The sequence below is a fragment of the Monodon monoceros genome, unplaced genomic scaffold (assembly GCF_005190385.1).
Source record: "Monodon monoceros isolate NGI ecotype Baffin Bay Population unplaced genomic scaffold, NGI_Narwhal_1 Super_Scaffold_3, whole genome shotgun sequence".
Classification (NCBI taxonomy): Eukaryota; Metazoa; Chordata; class Mammalia; order Artiodactyla; family Monodontidae; genus Monodon; species Monodon monoceros.
The window spans coordinates 29,397,746-29,416,005 of record NW_021703780.1 but is presented as its reverse complement, the minus strand read 5'-3'; the positions used below and the strand labels follow the sequence as shown (position 1 = coordinate 29,416,005).

The 18,260-nt window shown below is 40.6% G+C and overlaps 1 protein-coding gene across 1 annotated transcript in view; it reads right to left on the bottom strand.

Annotated features, from left to right (window-relative positions):
* Positions 1 to 18,260, bottom strand: part of LOC114907547 (24-hydroxycholesterol 7-alpha-hydroxylase) — a 98,047-nt gene that overhangs the window by 36,284 nt on the left and 43,503 nt on the right. The gene's annotated exons all lie outside the window — the stretch shown is intronic.

Sequence of the window (18,260 nt, the reverse complement as noted above, 5' to 3'; positions counted from 1 at the left end):
GGAGGGGGAGAGGAGGGGGAGAGGAGGGGAGAGGAGGGGAGGAGGGGAGGAGGGAGTTAGAAGATAGAGGGGGATGACGGGTAGAAAGGAAGAAAGGAGGGAGGGAGGAAGGAAGGAAGAAACAACAACAACAGGAACAGCAACAGCAACAGCAAAACCACAAACAACAAAACAAAAGGAAGAAGATTCAAATACAGACGGAAACTCTTCCACTGACGTTCAGATAATATTTGCCAAACTCTGAGTAACTTTGGGGGTCCCCTTATTCACTAAATACAACTTTCCCCAACAATTTTGTTATTAGATTCTCCTGTCATTCCCACCAAACCCCATAAAACCAAGGTTCAAAGTTCCTATTGTGTATTACAGACCAGTAACGCTTTATCTTTTAAGTTAACTTGACCAAACACAAAACTCATTCATTAACTACATTTTATCAACTACGCCTTACTAATCTTAGTATTCTGCCAAGGTTTACACTTTCCTCACTGAAGCCAAAATCTTCCTGAGATTTGTGTCTGGCTTCAATATTTCTCTCAAGCTTCAAACCAAAATCCCCTCCCTCTGGCTCTTTGACACGCCAGTGTGGAGTTGGTCCTCTCACTAGGCTACGGGTCCAATCCTGGCTAAGCAGATTAGTTAGAAGGAGCTCGTGGCAGGATAATGGCCTTTCCCTAAGAGGGGACTGCCGTGCTCACCACACTGATATTCAGCTCTGTGATTTGCTCTGATCAATAAAATGGGAGAAAAATAAAACTTGAGAAATAGAAAGGCTCTGTTCACCCCAACCCCCAGTTAGAAAAAGATTCTCTGGCAGTGGGAAGAAAAGAGGAAGGGGAAATAAAAGAGAGGTCAGAGGGGAAAGGGGAAATGGTGGCAGCATGATCTCAAGGGGGCTGAAAGAGGAGAGAGATGAGCATTTGAAGACACCCAGCCTCTACTCCATCAACACCTTGCATTAGCCTCAGCCAGGGACCAAAGAGGAGCCAGCCTGGTGCCCTTGCTGTACATCCCCTATACTCAGGGGCCGCACTAGCTGTCCTTACGGCTGGCATAGGATGAAGACGTTCCTTAGCGGCAGTTGGCACGATCACTGTTTATCAGTTAGAAGGTGAGAGCTCATTTGAGCTCCGTGGCTTTTTTTCAGCCAGGTTTGACTTGCCTTGTATGGAGAATCCCCTGCCCTGTTCTCTACCACCAGCATGTCTATGATCACAGCACTCTTGAACCCCAGGGGGCCCATCACGCTCGCAGGATGGAGCTAACTGGTAAGGGAAAGTTTCAGACTTGGGACTTGGGTGGGCTCAACACACCCAGCCTGAGATTTTTCCTGAACTGGTGCCATGATCATACATACCTTTGTTAACCTTGAACTTACTTCATTGCTCAGTCTTTTGGTTTAGCAGCCGTCTTTGGGCTCGTGTGCCTACAAGTGTCTCTCCTGTAGTAACTGATCCTTGGCTTTGCTTGCAGGTTCCACTGACTGGAATGAGTACACGCAGTCATTTCTTTCCCTTCCATGCCCGTGGTCAGCCCAGTCCCGACTCTATCAGCCTTCTTCGCCTGCCAGGTGTTTCCCTTCTGCAAATGAGCTTTTTTTTTTTTTTTTCTAGAATAAGGACTGGAGAGGAGTTAATGAACCTCTGACCACTTAACAATCACAACTTTGCACTTGTACTCTCCTTTACTAGACCAGAATCTCCTAGTAAAGAAGAAAAAAAAGAAAAAAATTGTTCTGGGGGCTCAAAGGCAAAGCCTCTGGTTTTTCCAAATCACAGGGAAATAATTCTAGTGCCCGCACTCCAACTCATCCTGTTTTCAGCCTTTGAAGCTAGTGCTTGTGTTATTATTAATTTGGACTAAGTGGATGCTTAGCAACAATCAAAAATACTGAATTAAATATAAAACTACTTTCTGAAGTAGGAGCTCGGAATTACAAAAACAAGCTCATTGGGACCCATATAAACAAGTTCTGGAAGACCCATATGAAAAGAACATAAACATTTGAAAAGCATATAGAGATATCTCACCATCTCATTTGTTGATGGATGAAATACAGAAAATCAAATCAAATTAAATTTTAATCTGCTTTAAATTAATTTTGTTTCATTTCATTTTATGGTATTTGCACTCCAAACTAAGAAAACTTAGTTTAGTTTTCTTCATGGCATGGTAACAGAAATAATTTTCAAGTGTTGTTGAAGCTTATTTAAATCTGATTCCAAGGACAGCACAGCATTTCAATTATGTTACACAATTCTTATGTAAACATAAAGTGTTGGTTATTTGGCAGAACTAACAATCCCAAAATTTTAGTGGTTTAACACTGTAAAACTTTATTATGTACTGTCTTTTTTTAACATCTTTATTGGAGTATAATTGCTTTACAATGGTGTGTTAGTTTCTGCTTTATAACAAAGTGAATCAGTTATACATATACATATGTTCCCATATCTCTTCCCTCTTGCGTATCCCTTCCTCCCACCCTCCCTATCCCACCCCTCCAGGTGGTCACAAAGCACCGAGCTGATCTCCCTGTGCTATGCGGCTGCTTCCCACTAGCTATCTATTTTACGTTTGGTAGCGTGTATATGTCCATGCCACTCTCTCACTCTGTCACAGCTTACCCTCCCCATATCCTCAAGTTCATGCTCTAATAGGTCTGTGCCTTTATTCCCATCTTACCCCTAGGTTCTTCATGACCTTTTTTTTTTTTGTCTTAGATTCCATATATATGTGTTAGCATACGGTATTTGCTTTTCTCTTTCTGACTTACTTCACTCTGTATGACAGACTCTAAGTCCATCCACCTCACTACAAATAATTCAATTTCGTTTCTTTTTATGGCTGAGTAATATTATGTACTATCTTTACATTTCAATGCACATTGGGCTGGGAGGAGGTCACCCTTCTCTGCACAGTCATTCAGCAACCCAGACATCTTCCATCCATGGCTCCAACATCCCTGAGGGACTCAGAGCCATTCACTGACACCCTGATGGAGGAAGAGAACAAAGTGGTGCACAGATGGTTTTTAATAGGCCTAGAAGTGATGTATCAATTTTGTCCACATTTCATTGGCCAGGACTTAGTCACATGGCCACACCCAACTGCAAGGAAGGCTGGGAAATGCAATGCTGCTCTGTTCCCAAGAGGAAAGGAACACAGTTTGGGGAAAAGTTTCTGAAGGTGTCAGTGGAGATTGGAAATGGCTCAGCAAAGGAAAACCAGAGATAACAGAAAGAGGCATTTGTATGAAGGGAAAAGACACAAAGCAAGGGCTCTGCAGTTTCTACTTTTGCCTTTCCAGCATGAAAGAAGATGTGGATCACAGCATTAAAAAAGGCTGAGGGCAGCTTCAGATGATAGAACTTCCTTTGCGTTCTAGAAGACGTGGATTTGATGCCCACCACTGAGGGGTGACACGACTCTTCGGCCACTCTTGGATTTTGATAGCAGCAGTTATTTCAGCATCCACTGAGGTTAGTGATGGTCTATTATTTTCTATCATTTTCTGCTTTTAAATGTATTCATTTAATCTCATAATAAGGATGCATGCCCTATATTTCAGAAAGTCCCAGTAAGATGTGTTGTATCTGTGTGTGTGTGTGTGTGTGTGTGTGTGTGTATGTGTTGGTGGGGGTAATGGATGACTGTTTTTTTTAATTTTAAAAATATATTTTATTTAACCCAAGGTACCCCAAATATTATCATTTCAGCATGTAATGAGTATAAAAATTATCAATGAGATATTTTACATTCTCTTCTTAATTTAAAATAATTTATTTAAATCAATAATGGAAACAATAGTATTGAATGCCTTTTCAATATCCATTGAGATGGTTCATTTTTTCCGCATATTTGGTCTATCAAAGTGATGTTTTATTTCATTAGCTTGCCTAATATTAATCCATTCTTTTCTTCCTAGATAAAAATCTTCTCAATTATGGCAATGGATGACTGTTGAAAAGACAGTGAGCTGAAATGTACTGATAGGAAAAATATTTAATAGAAACTAGTTGCCTGGGAGAATAAGGTTGAATGTGCTTCCCCTGCCCCCCCCCCCCCCCCCCAGCTACACTCTCAAGCCTTATAAATGCTAGTCATTGCTGGCTGGTAGCTGTTTTGTTGGAAATGTATCCAGATTTTGCAGCATTTACGGCACTTGCCATCTATCACACATTGAGTCGGGAGATTGATCCTGTGGGTCCATGGAATGTTGATGGAGTTCGGTAGATATTTTCAGCGTGAAATCACAGAAGCATCTTGATAACAGGGCTAACAAGCTAGACAATGTGAATGCTTTTTGTTACTGTTTAATTCTCCGTCCTCTGATTATGTTATTCCTCCCAATGATGGCAGTGATAGGAAGTGTGAAAAGATTTAGGGAAAACGGATTTTTCAAGTAAGAACTAAAAAGGCACGAAATCATCCTCTTAGTACACAACACTGCTTCATGAGATTTAAAAGGTCTCAGATATGTTTGGGCTTATAAAGTACTGGAAGAGATGACTGTCTACTTGATGTTTAGACAGAGGTGGGGGGATTTGAAAGCCTTCAACATAATATCTGAAAACTCTGCGTGACTCACTCCTTTGAGGGAAAGCACTGACAGTTGACTATGGAAGAAGAAGCTAAGACAGTTAGTAGCACAGGTCCTGGATCCAAAATGCCTGGGCCGAATCCTGGCTCTCCGCCTCCTCCCTGTGTGACTTAGGAAATTACTCAACCCTTCTGTGCCTCAGTTTCCTCTTTCGAAAAATGAAGATACTGTTAGTACCTATGTCATAGGATTGTAATAGATACATCATATTAGAAGGGGTCTTGGGAGGGAGACAGTCTAACTCCTAATAAGGACATTCTTGAGGGCAGGGTGTGACTCTCCCTCTTTTTTTTTTGCCCAGTGCCTGTCACTCTCTTGGTTCATTTTTGGTGATGAATAAATGAGTAAACCGATGAATGAATGAGTGGATGAATATCCTCAAAAGTAGTTTCTGGCTTTCCATGAAGTCATCTTGAATGACATATTATGATATAGGAAAAGCTCAGCAAAATCTCAACATGTAGAGTCTTTCAAATTGGATTGTGGTTTGGGGGCTCATCTAGAAACATTTTTATGAAGGTTACTCCATTTATGTTTCAGACCCTGACCTATGGAGGATAATGCCTTACTTTTTTATTTTGGACTTGTTTCTCCTTTTGGACCGATGACAAATTAACACTACATGGGAAAAGAATGCTGAAAATGCAACTCAGAGGCTAGGCACGGTTTTTTGTCTTGTATGTTGGGTTTTGGTCTTTATCTCCCCACAAAGAGCATTTTCGTGGAGAAGAAGGTTCCAGGATTCGCTGTGGCCTCTTCCACAAGAGAAAGAAGGGGAGATAGAAACCTTGAAAATTTAAGTTAGAAAAGAACTGAAGTTGTTCACAGCAAGCTGGCCGAGGAGAATATGAAGTACGTGAGGCTCAGATATGAGCCTTGTTTGCCTGAAACTGCAAGGAAGGGTCAGGACAACTGTGACAGGGAAAGCAGAGGGCGGTGCTTACAGCTACTGGAGAAAAGCACAGTTGAGTTTCCCCAGAATGACAGCTAGACATTTCCTAGGTCTAACAGTGCCGAGAGCTACAGTGAAAATTGAAGCACAGGGGCGGGGAAGTTGATCCAGACATGTCTTTATCATGGTTGAATCTCGTAACTGTATGATACTTGCTAGGCAACGGAGTTCAAAAAGTGAATCGTCCTAAACACTAGGGTAAGGCAGCTATTATCATTATCCCTGTTTTATAGGCTAGGAAACTGTGGCCAAGAGAGGTCAAGTAGTAAGAGAGCTCATAAACGCATGAGCCAGAACTGGGATGGAGAGGTTTGAGCCTAGAGTCAGGATTCTTCCCACTGCTCCAAGCTACTTTGCCCTTCATCCTCTTTATGATAAAAGATTCAGAAAGGCCTATAGCTGGGGCTTATTTACTCCACAGAGTCTGCCTTTAATAGGCACCTACTATTGCGATGTTTATTGCACAACCGTGTGTGCAGAGCAATCAGAGGACGTGAGGCATGTGGAGGGTCTTGTGGCTTCTCTAGTCTAGGCCAGCCTTCTCATGCTGCAGAGGAGAACAAAAGGCCCGGAAGGCATGACTCAGCTGTGCAACTGGGACTCAGTTTTAGAGCTTTTGCTTCTAAGCCCCACTGTCCAGTCCAGGAAGGCCCTCTCTTCTTTATCCTGGGCTCTCTCCGTGAGACAGTGGATGATCTCTGTTGAGTGTTGCAAAGAAAAACATTGCCTTGCAAGCTCTTTTTCTTAAGTGAAAACTCTGCTTCCATTTCTTTTGATGGGTAAATGAACTGAAAAACAAAATGCTCTTTCCTATTTTCACCAGCGTAAGCAACTATACAGCAAGCATCCCTGGTGTCTTAGCCAATGTCCTCAATAAAGTATTGTAAACAATTTCAGGATGCTTATTTTATGAATTAGTTTGTCACATTTCTTGGAACTGAGGCCCAAAATCAATATTTCCTTACTGAGTGTCGTTCTTATTTGTTCTCCTTGACAGAAGAAAGGTAAAGCATGGAAAGTGCTTACACCATGCCAAACACAAAGACTCAATTAATGTATGTTTATTTTTATTGTTATTAGCATTAACTTATTATTATCTGTAACTCATGGTATCATTATATCAAGGTATATATAAACCTCCAGAATGCTCTAATCTAGCAATTTAACTATTCTCTTTGTTCTTTTCTTTGCTGTACCAGAAAAATGGAATGTAACTCTTTCTCATCACTTCCTGGAAAATTTTTAAGTTTAAGCCATTTCTGTCCTTAAAATTTAGCTAGGTTGTGAGTTTTATGAGCCATCAAGGCCAATTCTTTAAGAACAAGTAGAATTGAGTTTCGGGGACACCACAGTGAAGCTTGGTCCCTAGGCCGGCGAGGGGTGAGATGGCCGAGCCCTGGAGACCGGAGTCTGATGGAGATCTGAGACCCAGGGAGTCCAGGCAGAAGAAAACACAGGCTCCAAAGTCCTAGCCATGCTGAGCGAGGCACAGAAAACGCAGGAAGTTATGGGATTTCAGTGGACAACAACACTGATGACGAGTGGCACTTGCCCATTTTTCTAAGCACCAGATATCATCCCTAATTCTACTCTGAAGCTTGGGAGGATAGAGGGCCTCTGAATTAATTATTCATAGAGAATTTACAGCTGGCCCAAAAGAACAGGGCCTCAGAATCAAGAATTATGATGCTTTACAGAGTATTTAAAAAGTTGCATGTTTGGCCTTGAGTTCTAAGAGTTAAACTTACCATACTGATTATTTTTCACAACAGCCTTTTTCCTTTTTTTTGGCTGCACCACACATCTTGCGGAATCTTAGTTCCCTGACCAGGGATTGAACCCAGGCACTCAGCAGTGAAAGCGTGGAGTCCTAACCACTGGACCACCAAGGAATTCCCCGTAATAGCCTTTTAAAAATAGTCTTTACTGAGCTATAATTGGCATAACACATGGCCACCCATGTAAAGTGTCATGGCTTTTAGCATATTCACAGAGTTGTACAACTATCCCACAGTCCATTTAAAACATTTTCATCACTCCCCCAAAGAAACCCTGTGCCCTATAGCTATCACTTGCTCAATCATCCCATACCCCAGAGTCCTAGGCAAACACTACTCTACTGTCTTTGTGGATTTGCCTTTTCTGGAAATTTCGTATAAATGGTATCATACAATATGTAGTCCTTTGTGTCTGGCATCTCACTTAGTGTAAATTTTTCAAGGTTCATCCATGTTGTAGCATTTATCAGTACTTCATTTCTTTTTATTGCCAAATAATATTCCATTGTATGGAAATACTACATTTTATCTATCCATTCGTCTGTTGATGGACATCTGGGTGGTTTCTACTTTTTGGCTCTTATGAATAGTGCTGCTGTAAACATTTGTGTAAAATTTTGGTTTGAACATGTTTTCAATTCTCTTCGGTATATACCTGAGACTGGACTTTCTGGATCATATGGTAACTCTGTGCTTAACCACTTGAGGAACTGCCAGACTGTTTCTCAAAGCAACTGCACCTTTTACGTTCCTGTCAGCATTATGAGGATTCTAATTTCTCCATATCCTAACACTTGTCATTCTGATGATAACCATTCAGGTGGGTGTGAAGTAGTATCTCATTTTTATTTTGATTTACATTCCTCTGACAGTTATGTTGAGTATCTTTTTATGTAATTATTGGCTATTTTTATGTCTTCATCAGAGAACTGTCTATTCAGATAATTTGCTCACTTTTAAAATGGGTCATCTTTTTATTCTTGAGTTGGAATAGTTCTTATGTATTCTACGTACAAGTCCCCATTCAGATGTACGATTTGCAGAATTTTCTCTGATCTTGTATTAGTCCATTTGGTCGCTAGAACAAAATACTATAAGTTGAGTGGTTTATAAACAACAGAAATTTATCTCTCACAGTTCTGGAGGCTGAAGTCTGAGATCAGAGTGCCAGTACGGCTGTCCTCTGGATGGCACATGGCTGACTTCTCCCTGTGTCCTCACATGGTGGAAGGTGGTGAGGGAGCTCTCTGGAGCCTCTTTTATAAGAGGCACTTTATAAAGGGCACTAATCTCATTCACAAGGGCTCTGCCCTCCTGAAGCTAATTACCTCCCCAAAGCCCCACCTCCTAATATCATCACCTTGGGCATTAGGTTTTTAACCTATGAATTTGGGTGGGGGAATGGACACACATATTCACACCATAGCACAGCACACATAGCACACTTTTCACTTTCTTGATGGTGTCCTTTGAGGCAAAGATGTTTTTAATTTTGATGATGTCCAGTTTATCCTGTTGTATGTGCCTCTAGTGTCATATCTAAGAAAACATTGCCTACTCCAAGGTAATGAAGATTTATACCTATGTTTTCTAGGAATTTTCTAGATCTTATAGTTAGTTCTTTGCTCCATTTTGAGCTTATTTTTGTATATGGTGTGAGATAGGGGTCCATCTTTATTCTTTTGCATGTGAAAATCCAGCTGTCCCACACATAGTCTTCTGAATTAAGAGTACAGTATGATGTTTAACTTGTGAAGAAACTGAAGCTCAAAGATCTGAACTGATTTGCTCATTATTATATGAAACTGAAGGACAAAGCTAGAATTTGAACTTGTATCTTCCCACAGTACAACCATTATTCTTTCTTTTATACAATAGTTTCCTACCTATCTCCTACTTCAGAGAGCTTTGGACATCAACTGGATTTGTTCCAGTTTTGAATTGCTATTTTCTTTACTTTTAAAAGTGGAAGAAAATAATCTCTGTTAAACTAGTTAGTTCTGCTATGGTTAGACTCATGTGTTAATGAACAGATAAGGAATATTACATTAGATGTGATGGAAAATATTTAATGCAATCCATGAATCAAATTAATTAAATACACAATGGCTGGTTAACAGATTGAAGGGGAAAGAATAAATCCCTGGTTGCTTTTAGACAAACATTTCATATTGAGGTGATTAAATGAAGGGAGAGAGCAATTTAAAATAATATTCCTGATTACCATTCAATCGAGCAACATATTCTAATAGAACTAAATATTTTTCCTGTTCTTATACTTTTGCATAAGAAATTATTAGTGATCTAATAAGACTTTTTTTATAAAACAGAAAGAAAATTTCAGTCTTGATGATAGAGTTGGTTAAAGTCACCCAATCAATAATATTATGTTACTTGGTCTGTACTTACCATGGCTCGACTTTGTATTGGAGTACTAATTCAAGCCATAGCAACCTGAAAGAGTGGGCCTTATTTGCTTCACTGTAGTCCCGAGGCTTAAGGAGAGGAGTAACTTGCAAAAAGCCTCACAATCAGAAAATAGTGGAGTTGGATTTTGAATGCAAGTTATTGGATATCAGATTTTCTATACTGAACCTCTACGCTCTATTCCCTATAATTACCTCTTACACAGTAGGTGCTCAACATAAACTGGTTGTTATTAACATCTCTTACACGAGTTAATAACCTACGTGACTCACTTAGAAATTATTTTGTGTGGGAACCCTTTTCTATTTAATAAGCCAATTGATTGCTCAGAAAATAAAGGACAGCAGCCAAAATATAATTTTGACTGCAGTGTTACGACCATAAAAAATGTTACTGCATAGCATATCCGTGAAGTCAGTTTAGTATAATCCACTGCCACCCTTGAGCTGGAATGCAGCACGCTGGAACTGTGTATTCCTCTGAAAGATATGAGATTAAAGAAGGCTAAAGGCAAAAAAAAAAGAACAGGAACTAGAGAATTCCATTTCTGAGATTGTTCGGATAGGCTAGTTTATGCTGTGGTAGCAAACATCCATGTCTCTTGCTCACGCTGAACAGCCAGTGCAGACAATGGGAAGGGCTCTCTCCTCCTCACTGACACTCAGGGTCTTAGGCTGATGGAGGCTCTGCCTTCTTGTTGCTGCATGTCTCCTCCATCGCAACATCAGGGGAAGAGGGAAGTAAAGACTATCCTGATGTCCTTCTTCAGCTTGGAACTGCCACTCATCATTCTACTTATATCCCATTGGCCCAAATTGGTCACATGACCCCGTGAAACTGTCAAGGCACTGCGAAATTTGGGGAAGCACCTAACATTCAAGGTTTATCTAGTTCAGTGTTTTTCAATATGTGCTTCTTTGACCCCTAGGGCTCTGCGGAGGTGTGTAATGCATTCTGCAAACGATGAAGTATACTCAACTAAATGCTGAGTTGGATCTATCAGCTTTAATCTGTTTTGTCCTGGAGATCTATAAACTAATGTGTTGTAGGAAGAAAAGTTTTGCTGCCAAAAGAAGTTGGAAATTTACTCATTTGTTCCATTTTTTCTGTCTTCAAAGAATCATTCATTTAAACCATCTCACCCAGAGGGTTGTCTTCGCTAGCCATGGAACATCGAACAAGTGCACATAACGTGACATTTCTCCCACTTGGATTTCAGCTTTTTAAGCAGCAAAGACAGGATGTTAGGCTGATCTCTCTCCTTCTGTATTATCATTCTAACGTTCCCCTCCAGCAACGACAGCAATAAAAATCAAAGGGGAGTCTACAGGCATCTGAAGTAAACATCACTCCCCTTCCCTTAAGTGCTTTTCAAAATAATTGTTCAAGTCTCTTACATGAGTTAATAACCTTCCCCAAAGGTTATTTCTTCTGCAAATTCCAAGTCACCTGAAGACAAAGCTTGAACTAAGACTGTTCAGATTTCATCTAGTTCCTGTCTCTGCCAGAGGAGAAAAATCCATATACATTCCTTACTCAATGGCCTACTGGGTCTCTAATGACCAGGGCTATTTTTGTGAAGGAACAAAGTAAAACACTGCTCAAAAAAAAAAAAAAAAAGCTAATTGCTGTGAATAGACAGTGCATGCTAGAATATAGCGCTAGAATTTATAACATTTGTTCAACATTTACATTTATATGCCCTCACTAAAAAGATGCATTTTTATCAGCTATTTTTCTTCAAAGAGTGAATGCCCCCCCTCTCACATCTGCTAGGTCTCATCCTAGGCTGGTCTATTGCATAATTCTCACAAGGATGGGGGGTATTTGGGGGCTTCCAGAGAAGGAAGCTGAGGAGGAAGGAAACTGGCATACAACAGGAGTCCTTTTCCATTTGTAATGTAGGTTATACAACAAATTAGCCACTTTTTCCCTAAGACTTAAGAGAGAACCCAGAGTGTAGATTATGATGACAACAAAGTCAATGGTGCTGTCTCTTGTGGGTAACAATTTTCTCTTTAAGAAGGATGTAGCACTATTTAGTGTTATGAGGACGTGCTTTGGGGCCAGGCTCGCTGGGTTCAAATCCTGCCTCTGCCACTTCCTAGCTAGGTGACCCGAAGTATGTCACCCAGTCTCTCCAAGCTCGATTTCTGTCATTTGTAAAACAGGGATGATAATAATAGAAACCACCCTGACACACTGGATTATTGTGAGAATAAAAGTGGGTGAGTGAAATGGGCTTAGCAAAGTGCCTGACTCACAGTAATTGCTCAAGCGATAGAAGCTCACATTATTGGTTTCTAGAATGTAATAGGCATCTTATCAGGAAAATAAATAGTTTATAGAAGTTGTACCCTTGTCAGTAACCACCCATAGCCATTAATTAAAATACCAAGAAATAAGATTTAAAAACTAACAACAAAACTCTAATAAGTTCATTTTAATTACCCAAACCCAACATTAATGGAGAAATATGGAGACACTTATTCTAAAAACGTTTTGAAAACAAAAGATGCTATGCTGATGAAAGCCAGGTGTCATGGTCCACTCCTGTGTGGATGCTCACAGAGACAATCCCGGGCTCCTGGCTGCTTCATCAAGAGATGGGGGGCCCCCAAGAGCAGGATTCATCTGCATTTCCAAGTGCTGTCCAGGGCCCTCCTTCAGAGCAAGACATATAGCTAGACTTCTACTATACTACTTAGGAAGTTAAGCAACTGTGGAGGATTACTTCCTGCTATGGTCTGAATGTTTGTGCCTTCCCCAAGTTCACATATTGAATCCTCCCAAAGTTGATGGTTTAGGAGGTGGGGCCTTTTGGAGTCGATTAGGTCATGAGGGTGGAGCCCTCATGAATGGGATGGTTATTTTTATAAGAGACCCCCTCACCCCTTCCACCACGTGAGGACATAGAGAAATTACTGACTATACCAGGAAGAGGGAGAGAAATTACTGACTATACCAGGAAGAGGGTCTTAGTAGAACTCAACCATACTGGCACCTTGATCTTGGTCTTCCCCACCTTCAGAACTGTGAGAAATAAATTTCGGTGGTTTATAAGCCACCCAGTCTATGGTAGTTTGTTACAGTAGCCTGAATAGACTAAGACACTTGCTTTTTTTTCCACATTAAAATCTTGAAAGGACGTGCCTTTTAATGAGTACGAAACTCTGACTAAATGCTTACACTTAAGTTTCAGCAGGTGACTTCCTAATTTAAGTTTTAACGGCCCCTCCTTCCCCATTTCCTGCTTTAATTACAAGTTTCCAAGGGTACCATCATTTAGTTCTGCAATTCTGTCAGTAAATACGTGAACTCTTCCTTGTTTCAGGCTGCCAGGTAAAAATGAAGTTATAATTTGTGCCCCTGCCTGTTGGGGGACAAGAGAAGAAAGAGGGTTGCTATTAATTATTACACATGCCGTGATGGCTACCTGCACAAGGATGTCCTGCATATAGGTGATCTCACATTTGTATTAAAACATGATCAAAACTACACTGAGAATTCCATGCTCATCACCTAACCAGCACTCCAGCCACCCCTCACGTGCCCACACTTGAACGTGGTCCCCCCACCCCTCATTGCTTGTCCTCTGAAATAGGGGCTAGGACATCTACCTTGATAACGTAACTCAATTACGGTGTATTCTTTCCGATCCCTTATTTCTGCCGCCTGGGAGCACGTCTCAAGTCAACTGTCTGCACTGCACTCAAGTCTGTCTCAGACTCCGCTTTCTGGAAAACTCAAGTTAACACATATAAATGTATACCAATGTATGTATTTTTACATATATATATGAATATACATTATACTAATATACATAATATAGAAACCCAGGCTAGGGAGATAAAAAGAAATAGGGACCTCCAAGTATATTCATCTCACCAGGTATCATTTCAAAGGTCAGTACACCTCCTGCATCTGCACTGTTTTTTTAAAGTGCATGAACTTGTCAGCTAAGGTTCATCCTTACCAAGCAATAATAAGGAGATAAACACTGCCCTGAGGGTCTGCAAATTCAGCTCAAGTGTTTATTATTTGCAAATACAGTGTATGGCTGTGGGCCTCAGCTGCTTGGAGGAGGACAAGCCTTCCCTGGGAACACACCTGCCATATTTAGAAGAACCCGCCAGGTAGTTTGTCTGCCGTTCTCAGATCTCCTGTGGATTCTAAACTGCTTTCTTTAGCCCCTTCAGTCTCCAGACCTCCGCGCCTGCTAAGCTATGCTGTAAACTGCTAGCTAAGCTTCAAGATCACTGTATTAGTCCCGGAGAGTTAATGCATTCCAAAGTACTTAATTTTCTCCTAGGGAGTCATCTGCTCGTTGGTAGGAAATAGATGACTAAGCAATCGTTATCAACCCCGCCAGATAATTCTCGCACAGGGGAGCAAATAATCCAGAGGACAACATGCACTCCAAAACTTACTTATTGTGAAATCAAGGAGGCAGGCGGCATTTCACTGACTGTTAGAGGACAAATCATGACATCACCGATCATGCTGTTATTAGTATCATATATTTTCCCTGAACATGATAGGATTTCTTTTCTGGATTTCATAGTAAGTATTTCAGGCAAAAGTCTTAAGTAATAGATTGAAATGTTGTTATTTGCCTTGACACATCATTTGAGTTTCTATAAATTAGGAAAAATATTATCTCAAACTACAATTACAAACACCTTGAGTCAAAGGAGTGCTTTTATCGTAACTAAAATACAAATCAGTACACCAATCGACATACATGTATTGAATACGTCCTATAGAGAAGGTGCTGTCCTAGGCATAGTTGAGTGTAGAAATGAGTGTCAGACATGATCCCTGACCTCACAGGTGTTAGAAAGCTATCATATTATTCATACTTTTAGTGTTAGACATGTTTAATAAAGTTATATTAATAGCGGTTTAAGAATTTCAATTGCTAGAGTTAAGAATCATATTAAGAAAAATAGAAAATTTCCAGAAATCATTATTTAATACTTTTTAGGGTCTAAGACTTTTAGCCTTTTGCAAAATAGAAGTTTAAGTATGTCATCTTCACAGTAAATTTAATATAGTAAAATTTTCATGCCTCTTTTTGGATCATGGAAACATTTTCTATAAACCCTGTATTGGGGTCTCTATATCAATAGATATAGAGTGATGTCAGATTCTTGGTCTACTCTTGAGATACCAAACACATATCCCATCTGGACACTGTCTTGAACTAAATCCTTAAACAAAATTAAGTGATAGGTTTCAGTCAAACTCAGGTCTAGGTGCTGCCAGGCTAGAGGATGGGGGGCAGTCACTCCTCCAGAAGGCCTTGGCCCTCCTTAGGCCCAGCAGATGTCATTTTCTTTGTTTAAATTGAATTCGGCATTGTCCTTCCGGCTGCTGGACACCCACCAAATGGAGAGAACTCTAAAAGCAGAAATGCAGAAAATATAGAAGTTAAGGGACATAAGCCAACAGTTTGGACCTAAGGTTTATTCAATGTGATTGTTCCTGAAACGTACAGAGTTTAGGTTTGGAAGACTGGAAGGTTTTGCTTGATGAGTTCTCCATGGCAAGCATCAATTTTAGCCTTCCATTCAAGGGACAGCAAAGGAGGCAATTCCCTTATTCTAATAGCAGTCTCTTCACAGTTTCACATACCCCAGTGCTATGGGCCTGCCACCCACCTTTCACTTTATATCCGGATAAAGAGGATACCCTTTAATAAAAGCTCTTTCTACATTCCTGGCCCCCAATCTGTGACACTTCATGTATAATCGCTGGGTGAGACCTCTATGCCACATGTTATAGATGTTCATAAGACAACATGGTGTTGGTGGTGCGATCCACTATTACAGGGGACCTAAGATCACAATTTTCCATAAGGATCTTTTGTGGTTCCAGATGTTCTGATACGTTATGTTATGTCTTAGTTATGAACAAAGGGTGAATGTGTGGGGGGGTGAGGGGAGGTCGGTTCATTGCAAAGAATATAGGGTTGACCAAAAAGTTTACTCGGTTTTACTCGGTAACATCTTACGGAAAAACCCGAACAATCTATTTGGCCAATCCAATATAAAGAGGTTGTTGAAGCTTAGGAGCTTGAATAAGAAAAGGAATCTGTTCTGTCAGCCCTGAGGGTTGGGGGAAGAGTGAGGAAGGAGGAGGGCAATCCAATTTAGATCATCTGTTTTTTTGTCATCAGTTTGAAAGAAAGGGCTCCTCCCCAAGGGGATTCTTAGGACAGTTGACAGAATGAGTTGCAGAACTACCACGGACTCTCTGAAATTGCAGTCACAATTTTGTGTGTATGAAGAGGTGTGTACTTTTCTAGAAAGGGGATCCATAGGTTTTGTGAGATTTTCTATGAATCCATGCCCCTACCCCCAAAGGTAAAGCAGAGCAAAACCAATCAACCAAATAAAACCCCACTGCGTTGGCAAAAAATGTGCTTGCTTTTGAGAGAGAATTGAAGTGGGTCTTCTTATGAATGCTCTAACTGGAGTAGTAGTCCCCATTGCCAGCAACTGGACGTGGCTGACCAATCACGGATCCTGGAAAGTTTTGTAATGTTTCCTTATTGTTTGGTTCTTATTGGGAGAGAACTAAGATTAAATTACTTTCTTCACACCGTTTGAGGTAAAGTTAAACACTGTTACAAAAGTAAAATCACGGGGATGCTAGCCTTTGATTTTTGCTCTTGTGGCAAGTATATTCCTTTGGGGGAGCTGGTTTCCAAGCCCTGTGATTTCCCTGCACTTGACAACAGAGTGTCTGGAACATGCCCTGGCAACCCATCCCCCTCCTACAAGAGCTTGGTAATTGGAAGGTCATTTCCTGTATTTTTTGATCACCTGCTTTCACAACTTGGTAACATAAGTCCAATAATTAAATAATTTTAATTGATCTTTCTAAAATAGAAACTGTGAAATGAAATGCCCTTTGAGATGAGAATTCTCTTAGACTTGTATTTTTTACAAACTGAGGTAACATTTCTTTGAAAAATGTTCTTAGTTGGGTCAAAACAGAAATAGGATGTATGTTTTTAAAAAAAAGTATAGGGGCTTCCCTGGTGGCGCAGTGGTTGAGAATCTGCCTGCCAATGCAGGGGACACGGGTTCGAGCCCTGGTCCGGGAAGATCCCACATGCCGTGGAGCAACTAAGCCCGTGCGCCACAACTACTGAGGCTGCGCGTCTGGAGCCTGTGCTCCTCAACAAGAGAGGCCGCGATAGTGAGAGGCCCACGCACCGCGATGAAGAGTGGCCCCTGCTTGCCGCAACTAGAGAAAGCCCTCGCACAGAAACGAAGACCCAACACAGCCAAAAATAAATATAAAAATAAATTAATTACTTAAAAAAAAGAAAGACCTAAAGAAGAAATACATGGCGAATATCTTCAAAAAAATTTTTTTTTAATTAAAATTAAAATTCAAAAAAGTATAATAGATACAACTAATAGAATCCCTAGCTAGGAAGAAAGTGCTGGGAAAAATCCTGCCTAAGGATCTGGTCAAAATGACTGATCTCCAGAGTTCGGTGTCACATGGTTTTGACAAATGACATCCTTCTAATGTGTAAAGGCATTCCTGTGTCTTCTTGCTGGTGGGAAAATAGTTAGATGCTGAGTCAGTCGTGGGCAAAACTGTGACATCTAGCTCGGAGGATCAGAAACTAGTATTTGGTGCCTGTAAATCCTGGCCTCAATCTTCATTTTGCCAACAAAACTGTACTCAGTGGAAAACCTTTGTGAAGGGTGTTTTGATTTCCCTTTCATCATCAGATTTTGAGGGCTCTTTATCACTGTTGCTCGTACTCAAAATAGAAGAGTAAAAGAAATCAAGGCAAAGTGCTGAGATGTGCATACTTGTGAGTAATCTAATATTTTCTGTGTCATTTATACATTTACAGAATTTCTACTGAAATGTCACCCAAGAGTTTATCCCTCCATATATTAGCCCTTAATAATCAAGAGTAAATCATAGCACAAAATGCTACGTGAATAGCCCTGAGATTGCAATACTTAATTTCTCCACTTCACCCTCAGTTTAAATAACACCTTTTTATCCAGAGTTTTCAAAGGGACTTCCAAACATTTGGAATTAAATGGAACTTTCCCTTGTTTCCTAGGACAGTGGTCCTCAAAGTGAGGCATCAGCAGTACCCAGAACTTGTCAGAAACAGAAATTCTCAAGCCCCTCCCTAGATATACTCATCAAGAACTCTGGGGCTAGGGCCCAGGATTCCATGTTCTAACAACCCCCCATCCCAGGTAATTCTGATGCTCACACCAGTTTGAGGGCCACTGGTCTAAGAGAACAGAACTATAGCAACAGAGAGGAGTTAAATGATTGAGATATCCAATGGTCAGAGGTCAGAAAAGGTCATGGCCTTTTCATTTATGTTCACTGTTTCTACTGTGGGTTAATTTCCTTTGTGCCATTGCTTTCCAAATGGACTAAGGGTTCTGACTTGCCTCCAAAACTCACGGTTCACTTTTGGACCCAGAGACATGCCTTTCTAGGG